The sequence below is a fragment of the Dermochelys coriacea genome, chromosome 25, assembly GCF_009764565.3.
Source record: "Dermochelys coriacea isolate rDerCor1 chromosome 25, rDerCor1.pri.v4, whole genome shotgun sequence".
Classification (NCBI taxonomy): domain Eukaryota; kingdom Metazoa; phylum Chordata; order Testudines; family Dermochelyidae; genus Dermochelys; species Dermochelys coriacea.
Window position 1 is genome coordinate 7,111,315 of NC_050092.1, and position 26,527 is coordinate 7,137,841.

At 42.1% G+C, this 26,527-nt stretch overlaps 1 protein-coding gene across 11 annotated transcripts in view; it reads left to right on the top strand.

Moving 5' to 3' along the window:
- The first annotated feature begins 636 nt into the window (after positions 1–636).
- Positions 637–26,527, top strand: part of RFX2 (regulatory factor X2) — a 104,841-nt gene continuing 78,950 nt past the window's right edge. For 3 of the 11 annotated variants that reach the window (XM_038384253.2, XM_038384266.2, XM_038384255.2), the window contains exon 1: positions 737–940. The gene's annotated coding sequence lies outside the window, so the exon portion shown is untranslated. Of the gene's footprint in view, positions 941–3,417; positions 3,778–26,527 lie in introns of those variants that run through there. The other 8 variants (XM_043502729.1, XM_038384261.2, XM_038384254.2 and 5 more) reach the window with 6 other exon arrangements.

Below are 26,527 nucleotides of genomic sequence, written 5' to 3' on the forward strand. Positions count from 1 at the left end.
CCCAACAAGCTCCAAACCCCATTACCCCCTCATCCTGCTCCCATCAGCTCCAACCTCTATTACCACCTGCTCCACCCCCTTACCGCCTCTGCCCCCTTACCCTCACCCCCACCAGTTGCTGCCCCATTACCCCCAGCCCCACCCCACTACCCTCTCACCCCCACTAGTCCCTGCCCCAATACCCCCTCATATTAACCAGTCCCTGCCCCCTTACTCCTAGCCCCACCCCACTACCCTCTCACCCTGCCCCATAACCCCCAGCCCCACCCCCTCACCCTGCCCCCTTACCTCTACCAGTCCCTGCCCCATAACCCCCAGCCCCCACCAGCTCTGACCCCCATTAGCCCGTTACCCTTTCTCCCACAGCAGCCCCACCCATTACCCCCTCATTCCCGCCAGCCCCCATTACTCCCTCCCTCGCCCCCGCCCCCGCCTCCTGGGCACCGAGGCTGTTGCCCGCTGGGCGGGACGAGGGGCAGCAGCAGACCGGCTCCCCGCGCCGGGCTGAGGGGAGGCGTGGGGAGACTCATGCCCCCAGACTGACGGCTGAGGTGACCCCCGTCCCGTCCCCTCCTGGCCCCTCCCTCTCTCTCTCTCCTGAACGCTCTCGCCTCCCTCCACTTGAAGCGCCAAAGCGCGCGCCAACTCCCGGCCCCACCCTCACCCCCGCATGATTGGCCGCAGCCCGCCCCGCCCTCTACGTGAGCGACAGCCCTAGGGCCAACCAGCCGCCGCGGAACCCAGACCCGCTCCCTTCCTAGAGAAGAGGGCGAGGCTTGCATGTGACGTTGGACGAGAGGGTAGCAACAGTTGCCTCGAGACCCCGCGCGAGGCGCCATAGTGACCGTAGTCCTGGAGACTGTTACTTGCCAACGGTAGCAACACGCAGCCCCGGCCGCCGGAGCCCAGCGCAGCCCGGGGAACCCGGCGGGGAGGGCAGGTGAGAGGGCAGCGATGGGATGGGGTCCCTGAGGGGAGGTGCCCCCACCCCCTTTGGGGTGCCACAAGACTGGCCATGGGGCTGGAGTGAAACTGGTCTTGGGGGCGAAGGGCAGGAATGGCTTTCGGTTGGTGCGGGGTGGAGGGCCGGGAGTGACTCCGATTTGGGTGAAGGCGGAGGGGGCAGGAGTGGCTCTGGTTTGTGCTGCGGGGCTGGAGTGACTTTGGAGGCATCGGGGCCGGGGGGGGGGGCTGGAGGGACAGGACTGAGGTAGACTAGTGTGAATCTAATTCGCGGGAGGGGGCCGGAGTGACTCCAGGTCGGGGGATGGAGGGGGCAGGAGTTGCTGGATTGGTGTAGACGAGTGTGACTCTAGTTCGTGGGAGGGGGCTGGAGTGAATGGTTAGTAGGAGAGGGAGCTGAGGAGCCTATGGAGGGACAGGGAGGCTGGAGAGATTCTGGCTTATGTGGGTGGGGGCTGGACTGACTGATCTGGAGGAGTGGGGCTGGACTGAGTCTTGTTTGTGTGGCAGTGTGAGGGGACCTGGAGTTTATCTGATTTTAGAGGAGGTGGGACTGGAGTGAGTCCAGTTTGTGCCATGGCTTTCTCCCTGGCTTTTGGCTGCATGTTACTTATTATTAATGTAACTTATTTTCCTGCTGCCTCTTTGCAAACTTTTTCCTGTGGGCGTTGGGAGCTGCTGCTCAGAGGTTTCTCTGCCCAGCCCCTGCCTGAGGTATTTTTGGTGGGGGAGGCTTATTATCAGATGATGTACACACCACACCGGCCTTTTCCCTGTTTTGGAGAGAGCCTGCCACAACACCACTCTCCTCCCAATGCTTTCTCCTGCCTTTTCCTTTTAGTGAAATGTTGCCTTTAACCAATTGCATAGAGAAGGTGAATTAAGTGCTCTTTCCCTTTCTCATAATACAAGATCAAGGGGACAGTCAGTGAAATGGAAAGGCAACAAATATGACATTGATTAAATGCTTTTTTTACCCAATGCATATGTAACCTGTGGAACTCACTACAGCAAGAGTTTAGCAATATTTTACAGAGGATTTGATAAGTATGTAGATACTGAGAGCATCTGCTGTTTTCATTAGATAGGATGAGATTTTATAAAGTATCTAAACACTTGTGCTTCTGGGCATAAACAAACTTCCACTGATAGCAGTTAAGAAGAAACTTCCCCTGTGGGTAGATTATTCCTTAATTGTTCACTACAGAGTTTCTTGCACTTTCTTCTGAAGCATCCAGTTCTGGCCACTATGAAAGACAAGGATATTGGATAAAATGGAGCCACATTCCTCTGAAACATTTTTTCCCATTTTTTTAAGGGTTTGGATTTTACATTTTTTCTAATTTATTTTCTTTCTTTATCTCATCTAATTTTAATCTCTTTACTTTCTTTCCTTTCACTCTTATTCTGTAACTTTTCCAGTAACCACCATCATGCAAAATGATTTAATAGGTTTCTTTTAAACTTTGTTGCCTTCTCTTTTAAAAAAAAAATACAAATCAGCCTTGGGACTCAAATGTGGTAATGAGTTGTGTTTCTTTACCCTCTGGTTATCTTAGAGGTGGGAGAATTGATACAAATGTTAGGAAGTTCAAAACCTCTAATGATAAATTATTTCTTCCTATTTTTGTGCCCTGAATTTCATATTCTGATGTTTTGTTTTGAACAAAAGTATTCCCTGAAAGAACAATTAGTTGGTACATAGCACTGGCCAAAGTAACCCGTTCCTTCTTCTCCTTTTCACATTGTAAGTTTCTGGATGCATGGCATGAATGTAAATTAAAAAGAAGGAAAAATGGTAGCTGACTCAAGTAGCTTCTTTTTAAAGGAACTTGCATAAGCTTTGCTCTCTTTTTCCTCCTCCTCCTTTTCTCCTGGGTTTTTATATTAACTTCAGATCTAGCAAAACTCGTTTGGTTTCCACGTGTCGTTTATTTGATTCAATTCTCTGGAGCTAGCAAGTCTTACTCTCCGTTTTCCCTGCAGTTAGAGTAATATGTGAAAATCTTAATAGGAACTTTGTGAAGCAGGTGCAAGCTATTCTTCACTTGATTGCTCCTGTTTATTTTGAATAACACATGTTGTGATACACTGATATTTGGTGTAAGAGAAGATCCACCTCAAATGTGTCTATTTAAGACTGAGTTCCTGTAGACTGACTACATCATTCCATTCTTTAACTTAAAAACTAAACATTCTACCTTTTTAATCTTTTTTTTTAAAGATGCAAAATATTGTTTGTTTATAGTACTTGAGGTAGAACTGAGTGAATACCTTGCAACAAATGATATAATTTATTTTTCTGCACTTGGAATATCCACAAGCAGATTATTGACTTCTTCAATTACATTACATGTTTTTGTTCAGCTTGTTTGAAAATTTATGAACTCTAATTGGACTAAGAATAGTTTCCTGCTAATAATTGCTGCTCAAAATAACTTGATTAGTGGTGATTGGTTAGAAGGAAAGATAATCTTGTGCTTACAGCTTTGGATTTGGACTCCAAAGACCTTGCTCTAGTCCCTTAGGGCCAGGTTTTCAGTATCCACAATTGGAACCAGACTTTTAAAAGTACCTAGCACTCAGTAGCTCCCCCTGCGATACTTATGGCTACATTTTGAAAACCTGGTGCTGAGGTCTTTTTGAAAATCTTGATATTGCCAGCACTATTCAAAAATTATGAGAGTAATTTAAAAAAAACCCAACATTTCTTGTTTAAAATGTGCCTTCTGTTTTTAGAACCTCTAGACTTCATGTTTTCAAGCTCTTCTCTGAAACCATGAGGGCTAGAAATGGACTCTTTTTAAAGGAAAGGTAAGAGTCTCATGTAATCATCTGACTTCAGGAATTGGGGCTTAAAGAAAAACAACAAATAGAGAGAGAGTTGGCAACACTGACATATTTCTCTGTGCCTTGGTTCCCAGTCTGTAAAATGGGAGTGATGCTGGTGCTGAGAGGATGAATGTTTGTGAGATCTTCCAGTACTACAGAGGACTGAGGGAGGGGCATAGAAGATTGCATGGTATTGTTTCTGTTCTCTGAAAGTCTACACAAGCCCTTCTGGGTTGGCTATTTATATGCACAAACTTAAAATTCATTTTCTATATAATCTTGGGTATGTGACTTGGAAACTTGTTTTCTGTGAAGTTTTGTGCCAGTTCCGTGTATCTCTTAAATCTCTGCTTTATCACAATAATATAGGACCAGACATGGGGAAGATCTGAGCACCCACAACTTCCATTGAAATCAAAGGATGTTGTGGGTATTCGGTATCTCTCAGAATCAGACCCTTAAACTGAAAATTTATAACATCAGTGCGAAAGGGAAATAAATCACAGTTGCTTATATTTAATCCAGACTGTTTGTTTTCTTTTTATCCTCCACTCATATGATTTCTAAGCCAAACTTGTTCAGGACTGATATGAGACTGTCTGATCTCAATATTTAACAACTGTTTCTTTTCTGGCTCGTTCAAAATTTAATAATTGTGTAGAAAAACAAATTACTTTGGTAGTTTTTAAATAGCTTGATATTTGTAAAACTCCAGAAGACTGACACATGTTAGCTTTAATAGAGATCTGGTTTCTTTTTTTAAATACAGACTGAAAACATAGATGTTTATATTTTGCGCAATTGTCCAGATTTAGTACTGAAAATGTTCTCTGAATCCAAAAGTATCTTATGGAGCACAAAGACATATAATGATGAAGGCATTGCTGATTCAATAGCTTATCTTAATGCTAAACTCTCTTCAGCAAAAGTTTCTGCTGAAGACTGCTGAGATATATTTAAACCAGTTTCCCCCTCTCTGCTTTTCTAGAAACAAATGCCAGCACAGTTAAAGTCTGGACACATGCCAGCTGGAGCAAAGTGCTGTCCTGACTAGCATGCCAGGACTTGAAGTGGGGTGCTGAACAGACAGTCTAATTTACTTGAGCATTGGTAACTGCAATCCTGTGACTTGAGATTATATTTCTGATATGTGAAACATATGGATTTTTCTTTTGTTCTGTCTGTGCTTTGAGACTAGGTATTTTGTCTTATTTGCACTGGCAATTCTTTATTCCTGTGTTCAAACACTCACAAATCCACCTTATTGTCTCAGAATGTACTGGCTTTCTTCAATTAAACTGTCCCAGTGTCTGTGTAGCATGTGAACTAATTATGATGTGAATCCGTTAATGGGTAACATAATACATCTTTTCAGGCTGAACCATGTACACCTTAATACGTTTGGTAACTGGGAATCCTAATGTACAGGGAACCCACTTACAGAGAATTTGTGTTCATAATGAACAATGCAAGACACAAATTATTTCAGTGCACTGCACTGTGCAAATCATATTTCCAGCTACAGGGAATCCTCAGCTTTGAATGAAGTTGTTCTATGAAAAACTGCTGTACTTTGTCTCAACTAGCTATTAAAGAACAAACAGAAAATACCAAAATTCTGTACACACCATTCAGCTGTTTGTTTGGTTTTTTAAGTGTGTTGAGTTGCGTTTAGACATATGATTTCATCTCTTCGATTAGTGAAGGAATTCTGTTACTTCCCCTTGTTTAAAGAATGTTCATATTTACTTATGACAGGGAGGTAGTCCTTTTTTTATTCTGTATCAAGTTGAAGAGCGAGGGGCACTTTTGAGGTGTGGTGATGAGAATAGAGGGAAACACTTCAGGAGATTTCTGTGCAATGTAAAAGTGGTAGGACTTCTGCCACCGTGACCTTACAATTTTGTTTTTATTTGTGTTCTGTTGATTTGGTGCTAGGTAGTGTTTGAAGATCTGTACCAATGCCAAATAATGGCATTTGTAAAGTAATTTACATATAATAACGGGACTAGATTCTTTTGTTGTTGTTTTAGAAGAAAGAAAGTTTATTCTCCTGAGCGTATCGTTATCTAACATATATGCAGGAAGACTTCCCAGCATAGTTGACTTCCTACTATACTTGTGTTAATCTCTGCTAGAAATTTAGCCTTCTTAATAACTGGGCATTGCAGTTACACTTTCAAAGGGACCAGTATCACAAAACACTATGGTGAAGATGAGTGTGGAAGACGTGCAAGAAGTGTAATGAATCATCTGCGGATACATACCCTATGTGGATATTTTACAAAATAACAGCAGACAAAGAAAACTGATGTTTGCACATTCATCTTGTTCTCTTTGGGACATTTGTTGGAATAATTATTTAAATGAGGAATAGCTTTTGGGACTGGGGATAGACTGTATAGATGTGATAACACATATGTCCTCACTGTCATCATGTACTATCACTCATGATGAAGATGGACAGACTCTGCCAGATTCATCCCTGGTGTAACTCAGTGATGTTCTTGGAGTTACCCCACGGGTGAATTGGGCTTACTTTTATTAACAAATACATGGGAGCTAACTTCCAAAATCTTGCCCTGTGTATGGGGAAATGCATATAGAGGTATCCTAGGCCAAAATTGAATGTAGTTATGATCTTTGTGTCAGAGTTGGTATGTTATCCATTCAACTTCAAAGAGTACAACTGATGAGACTGGTTTTTATTACCATCACAGCTACTTGTGTGTTACAATTAAATCTTCTGATGGGCTTATTAGGTGGTCTTCTGATATTTAAAAAAAACTTGGGAAGCTCTGATTTTTTTAAGGGATGGCTGGTTCCTTTGAAAGGAATGTGTTTATTTTAGTATCTTTTGAAAATGCCTTATTATGCTGAAATGGGCTTTTTAGAGGCTATGATCATATTTTAGTGAATTTAAGCTGGAGCAACTGCACGCCTCTTAGCCACCAACCTGTATCCAGAATATCCAGAATGGCTAGTAAATCTAGAATCTTCAACCCTAAAGTAAGGATTAGTTACAGGAAAAGCCATGGTCAGGATACAATATTGACCTTATGAAATGTTAAGTCTGCATACTGGAAACAACCTCCAGTGTAATAAAGCATGTATATACCTACTGAATATATATGAATATGCTCTCTGTTGCTTCTGCCTTCATGGAAACATTATTTTTCATTGTCTGATTCTTTGTCTGTATTTGTGTGGTTTATTTTGATACCCATTTAGTGTGAATCATGTAGCTTTGGCTGCATCTGGCTCTAAACACAGATGGCTTCCTATTCCAGAATTAGATTTTAAAGCATGCCCAGCTCGTATGTAAATCACAGAATGGGATTAAGATGGGTCCTACGTTAATGTACAAATTGCTGATGGAACTTACTTCTGCAGAGGTACTGGAGTTGCTAAAAGAAAGTGTCCTAGGTGACTTCATTATCTGTGTGTCTGACAATTCTTAATTATTTGTATTATGGTAATATCTACAGGCCTCAATAAAGGATCAGGTGCGCCATTGTGCATGGCACTGCACAGAGACATAACTAAGGCCATGTCTTCTACGCTATGGGCACTATGGGGCTGTAGCAATCTTGTAGTGTAGACATAGACTACAGCAATGGAAGGAGTTTTTCCATCCGTGTAGGAACACCACCTCCTTGAGCAATGGTAGCTAGGTTGGCAGAAGCATTCTTCCATCAACGTAGCTGCATTTACACCGGTGGTTAGGTCTGCAATTTTTATGGCACTGAGCACTGTACCTACGTTGACCTAAGTTTTAAGAGTTAGATCGGGCTTAAGAAAGTTCCTGTCTCAGAGACCTGACAGTCTAGGAGTGTGACAACATACAGCAGATAGAAAAGGACAGGGGATAAGGTGAGGTAATAGTATGTTTAACATGTTCATTTTACCAAGTAGTAGCCTCAGCTCACCACCTGCCTAGACGTTGTCAGACAGCTCTTCAGAGTTAGCTTAAGATCCTATGGCCACCATGACAACCATGGGACTGTCCCAGATAGTTTCTGGCTCAACATTCAGCTGGCCAAACACTGGAATTTGGGTTTTGGGATGGAATTAGAGGTAACAGGGTAATTTAATCTGTGGAACTTGCTGCTGGATGATATAGTTGAGGCCAAGACTTTTAGTAGAATTCAAAAAAGGATTGGCCATTGATGTGGTTAAGAAGATCCACATTTATGTTAGATGGGGTGCAAAAAGGGATATAAACCTTCCTGCTTCAGAGCATAAGACAGTTGTTGACTGATGGGGGTGGGGATTGGGAAAAAAAGGCTTCCCCTATGGCAAATTATTCCAAAGTGTTGAACTTTGGATGGGGAGGAGGTTGTTGTCTGGTACTTTTTTCTCTGGAGCACTTTGTACTGACCAGTGTCAGAGGCAGGTACCAAATTAGATGAGTAACTGGTCTGACCCAGTATAGCAATTCTTAGAGGTCATAGACTATCTCTTCAGTTCTGGGACTAGAGTAAAGGTCTTTTGATAGCCATCCTCGGTGACTAATGGGAGTGTGCTAGATTTCAGAAGTCTCTGAAGCAGAGCATTACCTTATCCACAGGCCACTCAGCCAGTGGATGGTGGGGCATTTTATAATGAACTGTTATCCTAAACTATTGATGCAGTGGCTGTTGAAGTCAGGGAAGTAACCATTTAAATTTGCTGGTCACAATGATATTTTAATTGTCTCCCTCTGATGAAACAGGCGGAGACAATGACATAGCATTGGTGGCAGAAGTCTTTCTCTCTGTGACCAATGGTATTGCAAAAAGGTTTTGAAAAGATTATTTCATGGCTTTGAAGAAGGGTAACTTCACCTTCACCATAGCATAGCATTGGTTGGGCAGAACTGTACAGGGTGGTTAATCTAGCTAATTTGCGTCTGGTGATGGCGTATCTCTCACTGCGGAATTTTCATGTTATTTTGCAGGTAAGGTTTCATAGAGTCTGCTTTAGCTATCTACCACTAACTTAGTAGAGCCCTGGGTGGCTGGCATAAAAGCTGAAGCTTTCTGCTTGGGTTTCAGCAGTGCCTCTCACTGAGGTTCTGGAGATGATGGAGGATGTGTGGGCTGAGAGTTAAATCCCTGTCTCTCTTGGTTGGGGTAAGCCAACATGGAGGTTCCAGAGCTTTACTGGAGTTGATTTTCAATTCTTCCTCAAGGTGGGGAAAGATGTAGCATCTGCTAATGGAACAACTTTAGATCTTTGTTCAGTTAATTGCTTGAGGTCAGCAACCTCTCCAGTTATCATCTTGTCTCAAATATACCTTATCTGGTTGCATCTGACGAAGTGGGTATTCACCCACGAAAGTTTATGCTCCAATACGTCTGTTAGTCTATAAGGTGCCAGGGGACTCTGCTGGTTGAAAAAGTGAGTGTGAAGAAAGTCTAGAGTCCTTGGATTTCCTTGGCCCTATTTAATGAGAACTTCATCCTGAGTATGGTACAGAGACGAAGCCTTTTCTTTCTTATTATTAATTTGTATACTTTAGCACCTAAAAGCACTAGTGCTGTTAGGTGCTAAAGTTGTGCTTGGCTCTGTACATACACAGAATCTCCTCCTGGTGATAAATAAAGATCAGATATTTGTGCTGATTCTTTTAGGTCTGTCAGATGCCTCTAATACCATTGACCATGAAATATGGATGATGAGTTTGTAGAACCAGCAAGAGAAAATGGAATTGCTTAAGAGCTTTCTCTTCTTTGTGGGAGATCTCAGAGTCGTATTTGGGCAACTTTTCTGCCTCTTCTGCTGAGTGTGTATGGGATTTAAGACGGTTAGCAAGAAAGTGTGGGCTGCAGTATTTTCAGTATGCAGATGACACTCAACTCTATATTCTCCGATCTGTCATTTGGTGTAGAGAGACTTACCTGCTATCTTGATTAAAAGCTAGCTGACTGAGGCTAAACCCAGATAATGCTGAGTAATGCTGGTAAGGTGAAGAAAGCACCAGAAGAAAGGGGAAAGATTATATCAGTCCCTCTGACTGCAGGAGTTTCTTTTTTTTATTCTCCCAGAGGGTCTTAGTTATGGACAGTCTGGGCCACAACTCGCTCAGAGAAGCAGGAAAAAAGATTTAGCAAAATGTGGCAGGTGGGCAAATCATCCTTTGTTTTATTTATTTATTTATTTATTCCCTGCTCTGCAGTGGCATTCACAAGGAAACTGAAGCAGGCAGCCAGATTTCATTTTTCTCTTAGGCCAGATGTAACGGTCAATGTATCTATCCAGATTCCGGAGTCTTTCAGGCAGGCAGTAAATTAATAAATTTCATGTATCTAGATTATGTTTTTGCTTGGCTAGAAAATAGAATTCTACACTAGCCTCTGATAAGGTGAAGATCACGAAAAATGCAAAGCAAGGAAATTCTGAGATAAGACAGCACTCCTTATCTCAGCTACATTGTTCTTGGGTATTGCAGTTCTGAAGGTTCTGTGTGAGACCGCCCTTCTCTTTCCAACTCCTTCCTCTTGAGTTGTTTTGTGATGTACTGACAATAAATTAACAGAACTTGAAATCCTCTTTGTGCCTAAACACTCTGTGTGTGTGTGTGTGTGTGTGTGTGTGTGTGTGTGTGTGTGTGTGTGTGTGTGTGTGCGCATGCACGCACATTGATTCTACTCATCTCTTCTTCAGTCTGTGCATTTAAACATATTTCCTGTTTTGTTTCAAATCAAAATCTACCCAACACCTGAAATGTGGATCTTATCAAATATGCATGACATTCAGGATGAACAACCATGAGGGGAGGTATTTCTTTAACAAGTGCAGATAATAAGAGGTGGTAATGGTTTTGGTCACCAAGTTAATTCTACAGAGCTACCTTCTGCCTAACAAATATTTATTCTTTTTAATATGATAGACACATTGCATTGTTCTCAAGGTTTGCACCAATGAGGGAAATGAAATGTCCTTGCTTTCACCCAGGTCTTGAAACCTTTACAGAAGTAGCAGCCTGCCTGCTGACTACATAGTTTCCACAAAGGGTAGGAATAAATGGTCAGTTTTCACAATGGAGAGAGGTCCCTCAAGGATCAGTACTGGGACCTGTGCTGTTGAACATATTCATTAATGATCTGGAAAAGGGGATGAATAGTGAGGTGACAAAGTTTTCAGATAACATGAAATTATTCAAGACAGTTAAGTCAAAATGTGACTGCGAGAAATTATATAGGGCTCCCACAAACCTGGGTGACTGCACAACAAAATGGCAGATGAAATTCAATACTGATAAGTGCAAAGTAATGCAGACTGGAAATAACTCTGTGTGTGTGTGTGTGTGTGTGTGTGTGTGTGTGTGTTTGTGTGTACACACACAGAGTGATAGGTTCTAAAATAGCAGTTAGCACCTAAGAAAGAGAACTTGGAGTCACTATGGATAGTTCACCGAAAAGTTCTGCTCAACGGTCAAAAATGTCTAACAGTATGTTAGGATCTATTAAGAAAGGGATAGAAAATATCATAATGGCATTATGATAAGTCCAGGTTGCATCCACAATTTGAATACTGTGTCCAGTTCTGGTTGCCCCATCTCAAAAAGGACGTAGTGGAAATGAAAAAGATTCAGAGAATGGCACCAAAGACGATTAGGGGTATGGAATGGCTTCCATATGAAGAAAGACTAAAAAGATTAGGGCTATTCAGCTTAGAAAAGAGATGACTAAGTAGGGGTATGATACAGTCTATAAAATCAAGAATGGTGTGGGAAAAAATGAATAGAGAGGGGTCACCTAATTAAATTAATAGGCAGCAGGTTTAATACAAATGAGGAAGTACTTTTTCATATAACGCACAACTAACCTGTGGAACTCATTGCCATGGGATGTTGTGATGGCCAAAAGTATAACTGGGTTCAGAAAAGAACTGGTTATGTTCATGGAAGTTATGTCCATCAATGTGTAACCAAGATGATCAGGGTTGCAACCCCATGCTCGGGCAACCTTAAGCCTCTGACTCAGAAGTCGTGAGTGGACGACAGGGATGGATTACTCCATAATTGCCCTGTTCTGTACATTGACCCTGAAGCTCTGGTATGGGCCATTGCCAGAGACTGGGCAAGATGGAACATGGTCTGACCAACTGTGGCAGCTCTTGTGTTCTTATATATTTAAAGTGGAGGCTTTCCTAGGTTTACTTCCTTTCCCAAACAGATACAAGTAAAGTTAATCCCTCTTCATGGTCCAGGCACCATCTGAGCCATTTGTTGCCTCTTGAAATTGATGATGCACAATCATCATTTATTAAGCACTGAGAATATGCTGGGCACTGTAAAAGTAAAGACAGCCCCGGCTTTGCTGTACTTACAGCCCAGGGTATTCAGACATTTTCTACCAGGCATAGAGTTTACTACTGGAATTTTATTGTCTTATGTAAGATTCCCTCCAACAATACACTCAGCAGTGTTTACGGACAGGGCCCTAAAAGACAGAATACTCTGGGAGATAACTCGATTTTTTTGTCGATTTATTATAACAAACTCACTTTTTGCTTGAATCACAGAATTATTTGCTTGTACACTACGGCTATTAAATGTTTATATAAGTTACTGGGCTTTAGGAGAACGTTTATATAAGTTACTGGTCTTTTAGGTGTGTTAAAAGTTCATTATTATAATAGAATTGTTATAGCTTTTAAAAAAAACCCTTCAGATTTTTGCATTTCCATTCTTTTTAGTCTCTTCTAGATGCTGTTCATATTTGTATGATGCCTGTAGCTTTAAGAGAAACCATTTCTACTGGACAAATAAGTAGTCTTCAAAATTCCTATGGAATATCCTTGACTCATTAAATGCAAGAGCATTTTTTTAGTTCGGTATTGACTTGGTTTACTTATTCATAGTACAATTTTAATAAAGTGGAGTAAGTTGTTTAAACAATTAAACAACTGTCCTTGATATATACTCTTTAAAATGATGAAAGCCAAGTTGTCTGTTAACACTTACACTAGTGAAGGGAGTGAGATTTCAGTGCACCAATGCTGGATATTAGTATTAGTTATTTAACAATTGTATATAGATAGTGCATTAGGTTTGCCTGGATTCTGGAATTTTGAAAGCAAGTCCAATGCCTAAGCATCATATATTAGAGGGATGTAACAAGTAGGAATAACTTTCTACAGATTCATTCTTTAGTGCTAATTATTAACTCAATTAAATAGCATTATCATTTTGTTATCATAGTGCTGAGAGGCCCCAATGGGGGATTGAAGCCATGTTATACTAAGCGCAGTATAGAAATATGAGACACAGTCCCTGCTTCAAAGAGCTTTCAATTTGAATGGACAAGATAGAGAAAAGAACTTCTCTTTGTCAGAGATGCTGGTTAATTCCCTTGTTCTAACAGTAGTGTTTTGTTGGTCAGAGAAGCATCCTTATGGGATTGCAAGTCTCCATCCAGCGTGCTGCCTCTTTAACTGTCTGTGCTTAATCTTCCCTATTGATGGGGGTAACAGCTATAGACACAGCCTTTTAGTTATAGGGAAACAGTGGGATGGGTCCTAACACACTGTCCTTTAGAAAGACAAATGTCTTTCGTGCTCGTTAAGGTATAATCTAGTTGGAGTGTATAATACAGATAAATTTACTAATAACAAATAGACCCTCTTTAACCCCATGAGGGAAGAATGTGGAAAGTGAGCTTTTCTCTTTCTTTTTTTCCTGGGAAATAGGCAAACTTCAAATTAGAAATTCAAATTAAAGCAGTAAATTAGATATCTAAGATTCTGGTACATAATCCTTTATAAGTGTACAGCACACTAGAGGGATGGCCAGGCTCATGTCTGTCTGTTTATTTGTCCGTAGTTATTGTACGAGTGGATTGCAGTAGAGGTGAGTAGCAGATTGCTGGTTAATAGTCTCTGTAAATATATACTGTGGAAGAAACTCAGTGCTTTCCTGCATATGATCCAGGAGACGACAGTTGCACTTAAAAATACGACATGCCTTATTACAATGTTCAGTTTTGTAAAATTGTTACTGATGCCTGATGGACAACTGCCGTTTGGCTCCCTGCTCAGGGATGTCATTTGAGTTCTGTGTGTCTTGATCTGTAACATTTGGTTAATCATTGGTCCCTCCCTCCCAGTGTATCCTTACAGCACATTCGTTAAGATAGATAAGCTGTGCAGATTCTCTGGTGATCGGTACCATAGAAAAGTCTAGACATATAATATGTATCTGTCATTATTATTTATTATTTGTATTATTGACGCACCCAGGTGCCCCAGCCATGGACCAGGACCCCATTGTGCTAGGTGCTGTATGAACCACAGAACAAAAAAGACAGTTCCTGCCCCAAAAAGCTGACATCTAAGCACATGTGGGATGTATGTCGCACCAAGGAGAGCAGGCTTCACCGTCCTAAAGGATAATGGGGATTGTGAAACCTTCCTGAGCTGTGTACCAGGCAGCCTAGAGGCCTAGTCCCCACCAGAGTTCCCCCGGAAGTCATGCTACTCCTCGCCTGCTTTGGGTTTTGCCTTAATGACACAAACTAGCCCTTAACCTTTCTGTGCCTCAATTTATCCATCTACGTACTAGAAAAAAATCAATGCTGCTCTACCTCCTGGGAGTGGGAGGTGGAAAGAGGAAATGAGTTGGTTTGTAAGGATTAATTAATGTTTCTAAAAAACTACAGTCCATTGGTGATCTTCCTAAAAACACCATCCTAGCCACTATGGATGTAGAAGCCCTCTACACCAACATTCCACACAAAGATGGACTACAAGCCGTCAGGAACAGTATCCCCGATACTGTCACGGCTAACCTGGTGGCAGAACTTTGTGACTTTGTCCTGACCCATAACTATTTCACATTTGGTGACAATGTATACCTTCAAATCAGCGGCACTGCGATGGGTACCCGCATGGCCCCACAGTATGCCAACATTTTTATGGCTGACTTAGAACAACGCTTCCTCAGCTCTCGTCCCCTAATGCCCCTACTCTACTTGCGCTACATTGATGACATCTTCATCATCTGGACCCATGGAAAAGAAGCTCTTGAGGAATTCCACCATGATTTCAACAATTTCCATCCCACCATCAACCTCAGCCTGGACCAGTCCACACAAGAGATCCACTTCCTGGACACTACGGTGCTAATAAGCGATGGTCACATAAACACCACCCTATATCGGAAACCTACTGATCGCTATTCCTACCTACATGCCTCTAGCTTTCATCCAGATCATACCACTCGATCCATTGTCTACAGCCAAGCGCTACGATATAACCGCATTTGCTCCAACCCCTCAGACAGAGACAAACACCTACAAGATCTCTATCATGCATTCCTACAACTACAATACCCACCTGCTGAAGTGAAGAAACAGATTGACAGAGCCAGAAGAGTACCCAGAAGTCACCTACTACAGGACAGGCCCAACAAAGAAAACAACAGAACGCCACTAGCCATCACCTTCAGCCCCCAACTAAAACCTCTCCAACGCATCATCAAGGATCTACAACCTATCCTGAAGGACGAGCCATCGCTCTCTCAGATCTTGGGAGATAGACCAGTCCTTGCTTACAGACAGCCCCCCAATCTGAAGCAAATACTCACCAGCAACCACACACCACACAACAGAACCACTAACCCAGGAACCTATCCTTGCAACAAAGCCCGTTGCCAACTCTGTCCACATATCTATTCAGGGGATACCATCATAGGGCCTAATCACATCAGCCACACTATCAGAGGCTCGTTCACCTGCGCATCTACCAATGTGATATATGCCATCATGTGCCAGCAATGCCCCTCTGCCATGTACATTGGCCAAACTGGACAGTCTCTACGTAAAAGAATGAATGGACACAAATCAGACGTCAAGAATTATAACATTCAAAAACCAGTTGGAGAACACTTCAATCTCTCTGGTCACTCGATCACAGACCTAAGAGTGGCTATACTTCAACAAAAAAGCTTCAAAAACAGACTCCAACGAGAGACTGCTGAATTGGAATTAATTTGCAAACTGGATACAATTAACTTAGGCTTGAATAGAGACTGGGAATGGATGAGTCATTACACAAAGTAAAACTATTTCCCCATGGTATTTCTCCCTCCCACCCCACCCCCCACTGTTCCTCTGATATTCTTGTTAACTGCTGGAATTAGCCTACCTGCTTGTCACCATGGAAGGTTTTCCTCCTCCCCCCCCCCCCCCCCCCCCCCGCTGTTGGTGATGGCTTATCTTAAGTGATCACTCTCCTTACAGTGTGTATGATAAACCCATTGTTTCATGTTCTCTGTGTGTGTGTATATAAATCTCTCCTCTGTTTTTTCCACCTAATGCATCCGATGAAGTGAGCTGTAGCTCACGAAAGCTTATGCTCTAATAAATTTGTTAGTCTCTAAGGTGCCACAAGTACTCCTTTTCTTTTTGCGAATACAGACTAACACGGCTGCTACTCTGAAACCTAAAATACTTTTGAGATCCTTGGGTGACAGTGCTTTATCCATGCAAAGTGTCTGCAATAGCTATTGTTTCGTAGTACCTAACAACAAAGCCCCAAACCGTTTGAATGACCAGTCCCTCTTTTCATACATTTGTAGATTTCTGAAACATTTACATGTTGGGCTGAAACTTTCCAGCTATATAATGGAAGTGTGTGTATAAGTGAGTATAAATATTATAAATGTTTGAGAAAAGTATATAGAAAAGTTTACAGAACATAATATTGTATGGGCAAGCTTTTTCAAAAGATGAAAACAAAACACTGGTACATGAAACCGTTCCAAAAGCTATCTAAATAGAGATAATTATTTCCAATCTAGAATTATTGTAGATTCCTGCCCTAAAACAGCAATATTCCTTTTTCTAAATGCCATCAAATAACTGTATTCAGATATCAGTCATATTGTAATCCTTATTCATGTTCCCTGAAGAATTATCTAATGCTTCGACTTGTGATATGTCTCCTATTAGTTAGTCTATTGTTATGGAATTTGTTATCATAGTTTTCATTTTGGCAGCTGTTTAGTTGAATTTATATTCTGATCTCAGACATGCAGAACATTGTTCATGTTATACATTCTGTGAATCCCTCTTCAAATTCTCCTCCACCATTATATAAGACTGCAGAATGTCATATATAGACAGTTTCTTTCTAAAATTTCATTTATAGCTCCTTTGATTTTTATATCTCGGCTGTTATGGAATATAGACGTATTTTCCACTAAGTCTCTGGTTCAAATCAGTCCTATACTGGCAGTGACTGAAATCAGTCCTATTACTGACTAATAACTGGTCTGTGTGAAATGAGTTGATGATTTTCTACCAGGTTACTAAGTGCCACTTATTCACATCACAAAACCATGTTTTATAGCACCATTGTTAGTACCCTCAGCAAAGCATGAATGGGTACGGAGCTTGAGCAACCCTCTTGCCTTTGGAGATGGTGCTTCCATGTCAGCACTGAGACATGCTGATGGGTTACAAAGCCCATGACTCACTAAGAGAGGTATGTAATAAATAATAGCATCAACTAATGTAATAAACATCGTATGTACATTGGAAGTTTTTTCCAGAAACCTTAGTCTAGTAGGGTACAATGGGTTTAGTGTATTTAAAGCCAACAGTGAGTTGAAAACAAATTTTGGAAGGTAAAGAATTCTCTGTATTAATCCTGTTTTATGAGTTTATAAGAATACTTTATTGATTTTTTTTTCTCCTGTAGAAACACAGTGTACAGACACAAAGAGGGATTTATAGAACAGGAGCTCAAGGCTGTGGGCCAGACTTTTCTGTTCTTCACAAATTGCTTCAAGCATCATTGCTATAATTTTCTATAAGGAAGAGAACCAACAAAGACTCTTATAATAAATCACTTAAAATGTTTCCATGCATCTCTTTCTTGAGCAGCACCTTTGAGAAATCTCTCCATAACTTTCTGAAAACATGTCAGAGGTTGAGACTAGCTAGCTTTGTGGCACATAATGTACTTGAAAAATACGTCTTATATTAATACTTTCCCCCAACAATGTGTCTATTCCCTCTGTAGTATCCGTCGCATGAGCAATTTAACTGAGAGTACAAGCTAAAGAAGACTGTTGGTTTTGTCTCTATTTCTGGTTGAATATATATAGGTGCTTCTAAAGTTCACATCAACACTATATGTGTGATGAATGATTGACATTCCTTAACCCCCATTTCTGTTACAGTGCTGAAGTTTATATTTAGCTGTGTGGATCTGTGTCTTGGGTGATTTGGGATGTGAGAAATGGTCTGAAGAAAATAATTCTGGTGACTAAATTCATCCTTGAAATATACTTATGTCCTTTAAATCTTCAGCATCCTAGATTAGAATGACTAATTTCTATTCCCAAATAAATTTGTTAGTCTCTGAGGTGCCACAAGGACTCGTTGTTTTTGCTGATACAGACTAACATGGCTACCACTCTGAAACCTGTTTCTATGCTTCTATGCTTAGGTCATTATGTTTTTAATTATAGATCAGAACTTTGAGTTCACATGGTTTTATTTTATATTCTGATAGCTAGCAGCTTACACCAAATGTACATGCAGTCTAAAGTCATGTTAACATATTAAATATTACCTGAATTGTTGTTTTAAAAAAACCCACAAACCTCTCCTCATTAATAATAAACAAATAATATAATTTGAGAGTGAATGTTTAGTCTGATTTAATGATCTTGTCAATTAAAAATATACACTTGATGAAAAGTGTCACAGAAGTAAAGAAAGAACATAGTTTCCCACAGGCAAGTATAGAGCAGTTTGTCACATTATTTGACAATAACTTTTTCTTTAAGGTATGATCTTGGGACTACTTTACAAGCCATATAAGCTTTGAGGTTTGCTATTATGCATGTATGTACGTAGGCAGGCAGTGTGTGTGCCTACTCTGTATCTAAACTGTACCAGCTTTAATTATTTTATTGTGAAACTCATTATATTTGTTTTTCATAATTCCTTGGCTTCTCATACCATGTGATTTTATAAAAATGCAGGATTCTAACTCCTGTGGTTGTAGAGAAAAGCTTGAAAACATGTCCTGAGTATCCTAAAAGGCTCATAAGCCAGAAGGCAAATTTAAAAGAACCCAAAACGTTAACTTTTTTTAATCATGATTTTTCTGGGTTCTGACTCATGATTTTTGAATGCTTTAGGTTGGCAATAGTAGGTTCTGTTCCTGACTGTGACTCTGACTTGCTATTTGAATGTTAGGGTATTACTTATTGTCTCTGTATTTAGCTTCCCCAAATAATGGGGATACCTGTCTCATAGGATATTGTGAGGTTGTTCCTCACATGAAAAGTACTAGACTTATTCTTAGATAAATTAGCATTATGACATTATTGGTGAATCTGCCTAAAATCTCATACTAGGACATTCATATAATGCTACTTCTCATACCACAGCACTCTGTATGTGACCTTGTAAATTACTGCTGCATATTGTGCACTTCAACCCAACACAAAAGATACTCTGGCCTTTGATCCTGCCCGGTGCAGGTGCAAGGTGCTGCACATATAAGTGCAATGTAAAAATGCTAAGCAAGACATGGAACACGGGGCTCCAGTCCTGCATGAATAGATGGGGAGCAACTGTGAGATGGTTATGAAGTTACTTCCACTTAGTAACAGGACAGAAGTTCAACAGGAGTTAAGTCTCCCCACTTCCCATGGCTCCATCATGTAGACGCACAAGAGTCCAGGATGGGCTTGTGCGATCCACTCTCCTTTGTGGTGCTGTTGTTTTAAACACAGGATAATAGAGAACAATTAACAATCGGATGGATGCCACCATTCTGAGAGGTTGCAGAGGAAGGTTGAAAGATTTTAATTCTCTATTCATGGGCACTGGAAATTAAAACTGTCATGGGTGTTGTATGATAAGTACTGTCATTTGGAGTTGAGGAGTTAGTTTAATAGTATTTTCTTTATTTAAAAAAAGACAACCTACCTTACAGGCCATGTGGAAGAGTGGATAGACCGTTAGATTGGGAATCAGGAGACTTTGGATTTATTCTAATCTCTGCCATTGGTTTGCTGGGCAAGTCACTTCCCTATCCTATGCCTGAGTTTTCCCCAGTAAACCCATCTCTAAAATGGGAGTAATCTCAATAGGGAGCCCTCCGTTACAAAGTATTTTTAAAAAAGAAAAGGAGTACTTGTGGCACCTTAGAGACTAACATTTATTTGAGCATAAGCTTTCGTGAGCTACAGCTCACTTCATCGGATGCATTCGGTGGAAAATACAGTGGGGAGACTTATATATACACACACAGAGAACATGAAACAATGGGTTTCATCATACACACTGTAAGGAGAGTGATCACTTAAGATGAGCTATTACCAGCAGGAAGGAGGGTGGAAAGGAGGAAAAATTTTTGTGGTGATAATCAAGGTGGGCCATTTCCAGCAGTTAACAAGAACGTCTGAGGAACGGTGGGGGGTGGGGTGGGGTGGGGAAATAGTTTTACTTTATATAATGACTCATCCACTCCCAGTCTCTATTCAAGCCTAAATTAATTGTATCCAGTTTGCAAATTAATTCCAATTCCGCAGTCTCTCGTTGGAGTCTGTTTTTGAAGTTTTTTTGTTGAAGGATAGCTACTCTCAGGTCTGTAATCATGTGACCGGAGAGATTGAAGTGTTCTCCGACTGGTTTTTGAATGTTATAATTCTTGACATCTGATTTGTGTCCATTTATTTTTTTACGTAGAGACTGTCCAGTTTGACCAATGTACATGGCAGAGGGGCATTGCTGGCACATGATGGCATATATCACATTGGTAGATGCGCAGGTGAACGAGCCTCTGATAGTGTGGCTGATGTGATTTAGGCCCTATGATGATGTCCCCTGAATAGATATGTGGACAGAGTTGGCAACGGGCTTTGTTGCAAGGATAGGTTCCTGGGTTAGTGGTTCTGTTGTGTGGTGTGTGGTTGCTGGTGAGTATTTGCTTCAGGTTGGGGGGCTGTCTGTAAGCAAGGACTGGCCTGTCTCCCAAGATCTGTGAGAGTGATGGGTCGTCCTTCAGAATAGGTTGTAGATCCTTGATGCGTTGGAGAGGTTTTAGTTGGGGGCTGAAGGTGATGACTAGTGGCGTTCTGTTATTTTCTTTGTTGGGCCTGTCCTGTAGTAGGTGATTTCTGGGTACTCTTCTGGCTCTGTCAATCTGTTTCTTCACTTCAGCAGGTGGGTATTGTAGTTGTAGGAATGCATGATAGAGATCTTGTAGGTGTTTGTCTCTGTCTGAGGGGTTGGAGCAAATGCGGTTATATCGTAGAGCTTGGCTGTAGACAATGGATCGTGTGGTGTGATCTGGATGAAAGCTAGAGGCATGTAGGTAGGAATAGCGATCAGTAGGTTTCCGATATAGGGTGGTGTTTATGTGACCATCGCTTATTAGCACTGTAGTGTCCAGGAAGTGGATTGTTTCATGTTCTCTATGTTTGTATTTAAATCTCCCCACTGTATTTTCCACCGAATGCATCCGATGAAGTGAGCTGTAGCTCATGAAAGCTTATGCTCAAATAAATTTGATAGTCTCTAAGCTGTCACAAGTACTCCTTTTTCTTTTTTGCGAATACAGACTAACACGGCTGCTACTCTGAAAAGTATTTTTAAATACATTGACGAAAAGTACTACATGAGAGCTAGGTATTATTTTATTATTACAATGGTGAACGATTTTAATTTTCAGTGCCTTTAAACGGTAAAGCCAGTTCTTTGTGTTCCACTCATATTCTTATTTTCATTACACTGGTATAAATGGAGTAAATAATTTGACTTCAATGAATTTACACTTGATTTTACATCATGTTAAAAAGATCAGACTCTGGCCCTTCTGTTTTGAAAAATTGAGCTGGAAAAGGATTAGAAAAATCTATCCATTTGCCTACCAGAAGTGGGAAAGGCAGATGGTATCATCTGACATACCTTTTACTAAAGTTTATTTTGACTGAAGTCTGATATCAAGTAGCATTCCAAACAAATATTTAAAGAAGAAATTACCATATTTGCTGATTTATAACTGTTGCGATACTTAGCTTGAATTAACAATGGTTTTAAACTTGTTCTTATTGACATGAATTCTATTTTATATGTTAGTTGTTAACAGCAATTATTTTTGTGTAGTATTTTAAGCTAGTTGTTTCCTACTATCACATTAATGTGAAGCATGTTTTCACTTTTCGTCCAGCTCAATGACTAACTCATCTTGGATTTGGAATTGTTTGTAAGTGGTTGCAGTGCAGTAAATATCTTTCTTCTCTTCTCCCCACACTGTTTTTCAGTGTGGAATGCCTTGAATCTTCATCTCATAATCCATAATGGCATGGGGGATTAACATATAAAAGCAAACTAAAATTTTTTTTTTAAAACTGATAATGAAGTTGACAGCCTGCTACTTGCAAAAGCAGACAACTGGACTGAAGGTCTCCAGAGAGATATGATACTCTTAACACAGTTCAAATATCTTACAAATCTTGAAGCACACTTAGTACTCAAAATCACTTTTTTTAGATCAGGGTTTTTCAGCCTGTGGGTAGCGACCCAAAACTAAGACACTAGAATATGTCAAAGGATTGCAGGGCTGGCTAGGCTCAGTTCCCTTCTGTAGGTGTTGCGACCTGGTGCACAGGATCACAGCACTTCTTAGATTTGGCCCAGCTGTCCCTCTGTCATGACAGTGGAGCCAGCTGGGCCAAATGTGAGTGAGTAGTGCTGCAACCATATGTGCCAGCTCATGACTCCATTCACACAAATTTGGCCCAATGGGCACTCCATCAAGGGGACTGAACCAAACTTCAATCCCAGATGTTACAATGCCTGGAGTGGGGAGTTGAGCCCAGCAAGCCCTGTGGGACAAGGGCCAGGAGAGAGCAGTTTGTGTCACATTCTATGGTAAGTACCAGCCCCTCGATGCACCTCCCACACTGCAGTTGGGTGACACCCCATCTTCCATACCCCTGTCCTGTCCCCTCAAGCCCTGGCCCCCAGTGTGCCTCTTTCCCATAGATAGGCAATTTCCCCTCTGTCGTCCCATCCATCCTAGCCCCCAGCACCCCAGATCTTCCCCCACTGCACTCCCAGCCCCTTCTATTCTCCAGCTCCTTCCCCCAGCACACCCACTTTACCCCTAGAACCCAAATTCTCCCCACCTCTTTACCCTCTATCCCCCATGGACCATGTGTGGGAGCTGTGTGTTTTTGGGGGGTGTTTAAGCTTGCTACCCTTCCCCCTCAGTTGCCAGTTGGGGATTCTCCAGCTGTTCACATCTGGCTGGAGCATCTGGAATCTTAGCTCTGAGTCCCTTTCCCTGCTGAACGATCCCTGCAGGAGAGGGATCCAGGTCTGGGACCATCTCAAGGGGTCGTGACAGGTCATCAAGATTTACAAATGGGTCCTGAGCCCAAAACAGTTGAAAAACCACTGTATTAGATTACACCCCATTAGTGACCTGTGAATCAATGAAAATAGAAAAGGGACAAATATGAAGTTGATAGGAACTGAAGTCTAATATTTTCATAAATGGATTGAATTCATGTTTCCTTTGACTGTCCCAAAAAAGATACTCTTAATTCAACACTCCTTTTCTCCCCCTCCTCTTCCTTTCATCTTCTGTGCCTTTCTGGTACAGAACACAAAGGTCCGTGGTCTCAGTGGTGAGCTGGAGCGGTTCCCACCAGTTCGCTAGAACGGGTTGTTAAATTTAGAAGCCCTTTTAGAACCGGTTGTTTCGCGAGGGCCAAAAGTGGCACCTTAGGCACCGACTCCATGGGTGCTCCAGGGCTAGAGCACCGTTGGGGAAAATTTGGTGGGTGCACAGCACCCACCAGCAGCTCCCCGCCCCAGCTCACCTCACCCCCAGCCCCAGCTCGCCTCCGCCTCCTCCCCGAATGCGCCGCCCTACTCTGCTTCTCCGCCCCCCGCAGGCTTCCCACGAATCAGCTGTTTGCGCGGGAAGCTGGGGCAGGCTGAGAAGCAGGCAGCGGCTTCGCACTCAGGCCCAGGGAGGCGGAGGTGAGCTGGGGCGGAGGGGTGTGAGGAGGGCCACCCGCGCCGCAGCCAGTAACCCCCGGGGGGCAGGGGGCACAGGGGAACCGCTCCCCGCCCCAGCTCACCTCCGCCACCCTCGGCCTGAGTGTGAAGCCGCCGCCTGCTTCTCAGCCCTCCCTGGCTTCCCGCCGAACAGCTGATTCATGGGGAGCTGGGGGTGGGGGCGCGGAGAAGCAGAGCAGGGCAGAGCGTTCAGGGGAGGAGGCGGAGCGGAGGTGAGCTGGGGCCGGGCGTGGGGCGGGGAGCTGCTGGTGGGTGCTCTGCACCCACCAAATTTTCCCCATGGGGGCTACAGCCCCGGAGCACCCACGGAGTTGGCGCCTAAGGCGCCACTTTTGATGTGATCAGTGGGGGGAGCGGCTGCTCCTCCCAGCTATGCGCGCTGCCCCGCCCCTAGGAGCCAGAGGGACCTGCTGGATACTTCCTGGGAGCTGCCGCAGGTAAGCACCGCTGGGACTCCCACCTCACCCCCCGGCAGGTCCCTCTGGCTCTTAGGGATAGGGTGGGCACCCACTATGGTGGCCCACGAGACCCTCCTCCCAGTTCTGGGGGCAGTCAGGGGATGGGAGGGGGGTGGATGGGGCAGGGGTCCTGGGGGTGGGGGTGGGCGATGACTCCCTCGTGGGAGGGAACCAGTTGTTAAGATTTTGGCAGCTCATCACTGCATGGTCTGACTCCCACTGATCACCCATGTTGATGGGGGGGGGAAGTAAAGCTTTCATGTCATATTATTTCTCTTCCAACTTTCTTTTAAAAAATGGGTTCTTTAATGCACCCAATGAGAAAACATCCTTAAAATGAAGTTTTGAAGGTAGAGAGGTATAATAAAAGCTTTCCTCTTAAGATGCTGTACCAACTGCAAAGCACAGAGGGACAAAGGAAAAACACCTAGTTCATGCAGGGTGGAAAGGGGAATTGGGTGACCCAGGCAAATTCTTTTGGAGCAAAAAATGCATTGACAGTTTTAAGGTCCACACCGAAGAGACAGAACCCTGGTTTTTCAAATCTCCTCTGAAAGGACCTCCCTTCTCACATAACAACCAAACTTCATGGTATTCAGTTTATAAATAGCAGAAGAATGGTTGTTCAAGGGAGTCCAGGTATTTCTAGCCCCATCCTTGCACAACAGAAGGAACTGAATCGGGTGATGCTGAATACAGTTGTGGAGGATGCCTTCAAATCCTGCTTCTGATGCTACCACTCTCCAGTTGCCACAGCTCAGATGAACATCCTCCTACCTCGTTTCCTCTTCCCAGATTCATCCAGCTTTGATACAAAATTGATATAGATTTTGTGACTCCCTTTTAAGCTAATGCTAATGTCATTTCTTTGAGTAACACTGAACCTCCTTCTGCTGAGAATACAACAATAATCAGTTTGGCCGACCTTTGAACTGTGGATTATGTTTCTGTTAAAAAGAAAAGGAGTACTTGTGGCACCTTAGAGACTAACAAATTTATTTGAGCATAAGCTTTCGTGAGCTACAGCTCACTTCAGCTGTAGCTCACAAAAGCTTATGCTCTAATAAATTTGTTAGTCTCTAAGGTGCCACAAGTACTCCTTTTCTTTTTGCGAATACAGACTAACACGGCTGCTACTCTGAAACCTATGTTTCTGTTGTAAACTTGCAATCCCTCGGCCGGACTTTCAGGAGAGTTCCCCTCCCCTTCAAGCACCTATTTGTGGCTGCTCCATTTAGCTACCCAAAAGGGGAGCTGAGCTTTTGAAAGAGCTGGACCCTTCTTCCTGTTCACTATATGTATGCAGATGTCACAGTTACACAAAGAAGGCTACTATGTAAAGTTGAGTTTCTTGACTACTGGAGTGATCTGAATTTGCCAAGCTATTATGTTTAGGTAGGTGAGATGGGTTCTAGCATAGCACGGGAAAGCCACCCCAGCCCATAGTGTTCAAAATATTGGAGACAGTGCCAGAAACTAACAGCTATTGTGACAGGCTGCTGCTGTCTGAAATACGTATTAAAAAAGGAAATAAGACACTGTCTCAACAGTCATGTTTTGAATTATTCAGTGCAACTTTCATTAGACATGTTAATTTTCTGTGATTGCCAGGTTGACATACACTATTTAAGAACTCACTTCTTACTGAGCCTTCTCCTCCTTCTTTCTGTTTCACTGATCAAACTGCACTATAAGTGCTTTTGTTGTTACAGGTTTCAGAGTAGCAGCCGTGTTAGTGAGCTGTAGCTCACGAAAGCTTATGCTCAAATAAATTTGTTAGTCTCTAAGGTGCCACAAGTACTCCTTTTTCTTTTTGTTGTTACAATATCTGTCATTGAAGGAGACTTTTTTGCTAATGTTGTGCTCTCCCATTGTTATCAGCTCTGCTGATTAGTTGTTGCTGCAAGTACAGTAACTTTGCCTTCAGCAGTGTAAGGCTATTCTTGCTGTGGAAGATTAATTTGCTTTTTCTCCCTTGCAAAATTTAGTTACTACTTATAGTCCTCAAAAATGTATTCTGCAAGGTAACTATAAGTATTTGTGACAGAGTACACATGAATATCCTCTTCCAGTGCCATCTCCACATGTAGTTCACAGAAGTAATTTACTAATTATCTAGTATAGAACTATATATTAGATTTTAGTTAACACCGAGACAACTCATTTTAAAACTAATACTTAAATCTAGAGGTTTGTCGACAGCGCCATTTCATAAATAAACAAATAAAT